The sequence below is a fragment of the Pecten maximus genome, chromosome 12 (genome assembly GCF_902652985.1).
Source record: "Pecten maximus chromosome 12, xPecMax1.1, whole genome shotgun sequence".
Lineage (NCBI taxonomy): Eukaryota > Metazoa > Mollusca > Bivalvia > Pectinida > Pectinidae > Pecten > Pecten maximus.
The window spans coordinates 33,774,019-33,780,588 of record NC_047026.1 but is presented as its reverse complement, the minus strand read 5'-3'; the positions used below and the strand labels follow the sequence as shown (position 1 = coordinate 33,780,588).

Here is a 6,570-nt window from a genome sequence, read left to right as displayed (position 1 = left end):
TGTCTCACGTTATGGACACGAAATCTAGGTAACGCAGTATACAGTATTATCTTTTAATGAACACATTAATTTCGTTAAAATATTATGCTGTATACTGCATTAACTAGATTTCGTATGGAATTTAGAAATTGAATTAAATTAAAATATTATGTACAGAATATTTATTAACATTACATTTGATTTTTTGATTTATTCATAATCATTATTTTAGATTTTTGATAAACCTTCCCATGTTTGTTTTGTTTTTTGTTTTTTGTTTTTTGTTTTTGTTTTTTTTTTAGTTTTCAATATATTTGTTTGTTTTTCTTTTAAGTCATTTGTAATAATTAGAAATAATTCATTCTTTTCTAAACAATCTCATAATAGCATACAGGCAAAAGGAATGCTCTCTGCTTGAAATTCCAACCAAGCTGTGCTTGTTAGGTTGCATGTTTTGATTAATGTTATCGCATCTTGTGAATATATATATTTAGCATCCAGTTTCAGCTGCTCAAACAAATTAAATTCACATATCTTTACGAGATGCAATAACATTAATAAAATAAAAAAAAAAAAAAAAATGTATTGGCAGCGGTGGGATTCGAACCCACGCCTCAATGAGACTGGTGCCTAAAACCAGCGCCTTAGACCGCTCGGCCACGCTACCTCGATGCTTAGTGTGAGTGCTAGAATTGACGAGATCGTGCCAGGCTACGTCAAACCTTAGATGAGTCACATTGCTGTCATGTGACTATTGACTATATATTTTTCATTAAAGACTCAAGATTTAGAATAGATACAATAGTCTCTGCTCTTTTTGATAACGAAAAACGCAGCTTGATCTGCTAGGTATAAATCTATAACCTACATACACTATACGTAGGGTTTAGGCCTATACGTGCGCTAACAGTGTACACTATTCATGCACAGGTATATATAATAATAGTTTAGTAACGCGACCCTGTACCTCGGTACGTCGGTCTGTCCTATATCCCTGTACCTCGGTACGTCGGGCTGTCCTATTTATAGCTTATTTTGTACCTCGGTCCTATTTATAGTGCAATTTGTATTCAGGTCTAACAGTTTAGTCGTTGTTTCAGCCAAGAGAATGACTTTGTACAACAATTAAGGTTAATGTAAATAGTAAAATCAGGTGATATTTATCCAGATTAAAAGAAATAACTTGACCAATTGTTAATATCATGTGTCATTGCTATATACATATGTCTTGATTTTGTCATTTAATTCGTTAAGCTACCTGTTAATTTCGGCAAAACAAGCGTAAAATGCAAGTTTCAGGGGAACAAATAAAGCTCATGTAGATCAGACATATATATATATATATTGCACAAAATAACCTTGCCGTTATGGTGACAGGTGTCTATATATAGTAGTGCGAGCGCTTGTTTGACCAGATTTTACTTTATAAAACCATAAACGTCGATTCTCTTTTGACCTTGAAATGGGAGTCATCTTTGCTCTCTGCTCAAATGACCTTCATTAATGGTCACCCAAAATAATGTAAAGTTTTAGTTTTTAAAATTATGCATATTAAATGCAAATCGAGAAATACGGGTCATGGTTAATCCTTTTCTTGGACCATAGCTATAATACATATATTTTAATTTCTAAAAGTGTGTAGTTTAACTTGTCACCGGAAATCAAATTGTCAGTAACATCAAAACTGATATCTACACCGAATAACAGATGAAGATTTTTAATAGGAAAACTAAAAAGTAAGTAATGACATCAGTATTCTCCACCACATTACATATACATGTAGGTACAGATATTGGGGGTTGGAGAGATGGGTACAGATATTGGGGATGGGAAAGATGGGTACAGATATTGGGGTGGGGGAGATAGGTACAGATATTGGGGGTGGGAAAGATGGGTACAGATATTGGGGGTGGGAGAGATGGATACAGATATTGGGGGTGGGAGAGATAGGTACAGATATTGGGGGGTAGGAGAGATTGGTACAGATATCGGGGTTAGGAGAGATAGGTACAGATATTGGGGGAGGGAGAGATAGGTACAGATATTGGGGGTAGGAGGAGATGGTACAGATATTGGGGGTGGGAGAGATAGGTACAGATATTGGGGTGAGAGAGATAGGTACAGATATTGGGGTTGGGAGAGATGGGTACAGATATTGGGGGGTGGGAGAGATAGGTACAGATATTGGGGGTGGGAGAGATAGGGTACAGATATTGGGGGTGGGAGAGATGGGTACAGATATTGGGGGTGGGAGAGATAGGTACAGATATTGGGGGTGGGAGAGATGGGTACAGATATTGGGGTGGGAGAGATAGGTACAGATATTGGGGGTTGGGAGAGATAGGTACAGATATTGGGGGTGGGAGAGATAGGTACAGATATTGGGGGTTGGGAGAGATAGGTACAGATATTGGGGGTGGGAGAGATAGGTACAGATATTGGGGGTGGGAGATAGGTACAGATATTGGGGGTGGGAGAGATAGGTACAGATATTGTGATTGAGAGAGACGGGTACAGATATTGGGGGTGGGAGAGATAGGGTACAGATATTGGGGGTGGAGAAGATGGGTACAGATATTGGGGGTGGGAGAGATAGGTACAGATATTGGGGGTGGGAGAGATGGTACAGATATTGGGGGTGGGAGAGATAGGTACAGATATTGGGGTGGGAGAGATAGGGTACAGATATTGGGGGTGGGAGAGATGGGTACAGATATTGGGGGTGGGGAGATAGGTACAGATATTGGGGGTGGGAAGATAGGTACAGATATTGGGGGTGGGAGAGATAGGGTACAGATATTGGGGGGTGGGAGAAGATGGGTACAGATATTGGGGGTGGGAGAGATAGGTACAGATATTGGGGGTGGGAGGAGATGGTACAGATATTGGGGGTGGGAGAGATAGGTACAGATATTGGGGGTGGGAGAGATAGGTACAGATATTGGGGGTGGAGAGAGATAGGGTACAGATATTGGGGGTGGGAGAGATGGGTACAGATATTGGGGGTGGGAAAGATGGGTACAGATATTGAGGGTGGGAGAGATGGGTACAGATTTTGGGAGTGGGATAGATAGGTACAGATACAATCTGATTAAAATCAGCTGTAACATGGCTACGTTTACTATGCACTACGCCTGTTCAGGCGTAGTGCATAGTAAACGTAGCCATGTAACAGCTGATTTTAATCAGATTGGGTACAGATATTGGGGGTGGGAGAGATGGGTACAGATATTGGGGGGTGGGAGAGATATGTACAGATTTTGTGAGTGGGAGAGATGGGTACATATATTGGGGGTGGGGGAGATGGGTATAGATATTGGGGTAGGAGAGATAGGTACAGATATTGGGGGTGGAAGAGACAGGTACAGATATTGGGGGTGGGGAGATAGGTACAGATATTGGGGATGGGAGAGATAGGTACAGATATTGAGGATGGGAGAGATAGGTACAGATATTGGGGTGGGGGAGATAGGTACAGATATTGGGGGTGGGATAGATGGGTACAGATATTGGGGGTGGGAGAGATAGGTACAGATATTGGGGGTAGGGGAGAGATAGGTACAGATATTGGGGGTGGGGAGAGATAGGTACAGATATTGGGGGTGGGGAGATAGGTACAGATATTGGGGTGGGGAGATAGGTACATATATTGGGGGGTGGGAGAGATGGGTACAGATATTGGGGTAGGAGAGATAGGTACAGATATTGGGGTGGGGGAGATAGGTTACAGATATTGGGGGTGGGAGATAGGGTACAGATATTGGGGGTAGGAGAGATAGGTACAGATATTGGGGGTGGGAGGAGATGGGTACAGATATTGGGGTAGGAGAGATGGGTACAGATATTGGGGGGTGGAGAGATAGGTACAGATATTGGGGGGTGGGAGAGATAGGTACAGATATTGGGGGTGGGAGAGATAGGTACAGATATTGAGGATGGAAGAGATAGGTACAGATATTGGGGGGTGGGAGAGATAGGTACAGATATTGGGGGTGGAGAGAGATAGGTACAGATATTGGGGGTGAGGAGAGATAGGTACAGATATTGGGGGTGGTGGAGATAGGTACAGATATTGGGGGTGGGGGAGATAGGGTACAGATATTGGGGGTGGGAGAGATAGGTACAGATATTGGGGGTGGGGAGATAGGTACAGATATTGGGGGTGGGGGAGATAGGTACAGATATTGGGGGTGGGAGAGATAGGTACAGATATTGGGGGTGGGAGAGATAGGTACAGATATTGGGGGTGGGGAGAGATAGGTACAGATATTGGGGGTGGGAGAGATAGGTACAGATATTGGGGGTGGGGAGAGATAGGTACAGATATTGGGGGTGGGAGAGATGGGTACAGATATTGGGGGTGGGAGAGATAGGGTACAGATATTGGGGGTGGGGAGAGATAGGTACAGATATTGGGGTGGGGAGATGGATACAGATATTGGGGGTGAGGAGAGATAGGTACAGATATTGGGGGTGGGAGAGATAGGTACAGATATTGGGGTGGGAGAGATGGGTACAGATATTGGGGGTAGGGGAAATGGGTACAGATATTGGGGGTGGGAGAGATGGGTACAGATATTGGGGGTGGGAGAGATAGGTACAGATATTGGGGGTGGGGGAGATAGGTACAGATATGGGGGGTGGGGGAGATAGGTACAGATATTGGGGGTGGGGGAGATATGTACATATATTGGGGGTGGGAGGAGATGGATACAGATATTGGAGTAGGAGAGATAGGTACAGATATTGGGGGTGGGGGAGATAGGTACAGATATTGGGGGTGGAGGAGATGGAAACAGATATTGGGGTAGGAGAGATAGGTACAGACATTGGGGGTGGGGGAGATAGGTACAGATATTGGGGGTGGAGGAGATGGATACAGATATTGGGGTAGGAGAGATAGGTACAGATATTGGGGGTGGGAAAGATGGGTACAGATATTGGGGGGTAGGAGAGATGGGTACAGATATTGGGGGGTGGGAGAGATAGGTACAGATATTGGGGGGTGGGAGAGATAGGTACAGATATTGGGGTGTGGGAGATAGGTACAGATATTGGGGTGGGAAAATAGTACAGATATTGAGAGGAAGATGTACAGATTTGGGGTGGGGAGATGGGTACCGATATTGGGTGGAAGAATAGGTACAAATTTTGGGGTAGGGAGATAGGTACAGATTTGGGTGGGGACGAATTCATATATTGGGGGTGGGGAGATAGTACAGATATTGGGGGTGGGGAATATGTTCATTATTGGGGGTGGGGGAAAAGGTACATATTTGGGGTGGGGAGAAAGTAAAATATTTGGGGGTGGGGGAGATAGGGACTATATTGGGGGTGGGGGAGTAGGGACAGATTTGGGGGTGGGGGATAGGTTTCAGATATTGGGGGTGGGGGAGATAGGTACAGATATTGGGGGTAGGGGAGATAGGTACAGATATTGGGGGTGGGAATAGGTACGATATTGGGTTTTGGAGAATTCATTTTTGTAGTTTGGGGGAGATGGGGCAGATATTGGGAGGGCATGGGGATAGATATTGGGGTAGGAGAGATAGGTACAGATATTGGGGGTGGGGAGATAGGTACAGATATTGGGGGTGGGGGAGATGGGTATAGATATTGGGGGTGGGATAGATGGGGACAGATATTGGGGGTGAGAGAGATAGGTACAGATATTTGGGGTAGGGGAGATAGGTACAGATATTGGGGGTGGGGGAGATATGTACAGATATTGGGGGTGGGGGAGATAGGTACAGATATTGGGGGTGGGGGAGATATGTACATATATTGGGGGTGGGGAAGATAGGTACAGATATTGAGGATGGGAGAGATAGGTACAGATATTGGGGGTGGGGGAGATAGGTACAGATATTGGGGGTGGGAGAGATGGGTACAGATATTGGGGGTGAGAGAGATAGGTACAGATATTGGGGGTGGGGGAGATAGGTACAGATATTGGGGGTGGGGAGATGGGTACAGATATTGGGGGTGGGGGAGATATGTACAGATATTGGGGGTGGAGAGATAGGTACAGATATTGGGGGTGGGAGAGATAGGTACAGATATTGGGGGTGGGAGAGATAGGTACAGATATTGGGGGTGGGGGAGATAGGTAATGTGAGGCGGAAGCGATGGATACAGAAACTGGAAGGTGAGAGATATGAGTGGATAAAGGACGGAGCATGTGGTTTTTTTTTTAATTTTTATTTTATTGTTATTTGTTATTAGGTTCCCACTGTCGAAATATTGAGCGGGGGACGGTATAGTGAACCAAATACCCCAAGAGAAAATAGACTTTTAAAATGTTTTCCTTTTGTTGAAAGAGAAGCTCATTTTTTATAACTTGTCCAATATACGCTTGTTTAAGATCAAACCTCTCGGATGCAATACCTCAAATGATAGCCTAAGTGAGTAAATTTGTTTTCTGTTGACTCGAAAACAATGGGACAATGCATAAAATTACATTAGTTGCTTTAGACTTGAGAAATAATGTGGATGTTAATGGTATATCAACCATTGTTATGTCCGTTCTATTAGTAAGACTTTGTTATGTATGTACATTGTATCTCTCCCACCCCCAATATCTGTACCCAT

The 6,570-nt window shown here is 43.9% G+C and overlaps 1 non-coding gene across 1 annotated transcript; it reads right to left on the bottom strand.

Moving 5' to 3' along the window:
• Positions 1 to 565: 565 nt before the first annotated feature.
• Positions 566 to 646, bottom strand: Trnal-uag. Its single transcript has one exon. It is a non-coding gene; the product is annotated as a tRNA-Leu (tRNA).
• Positions 647 to 6,570: the final 5,924 nt, after the last annotated feature.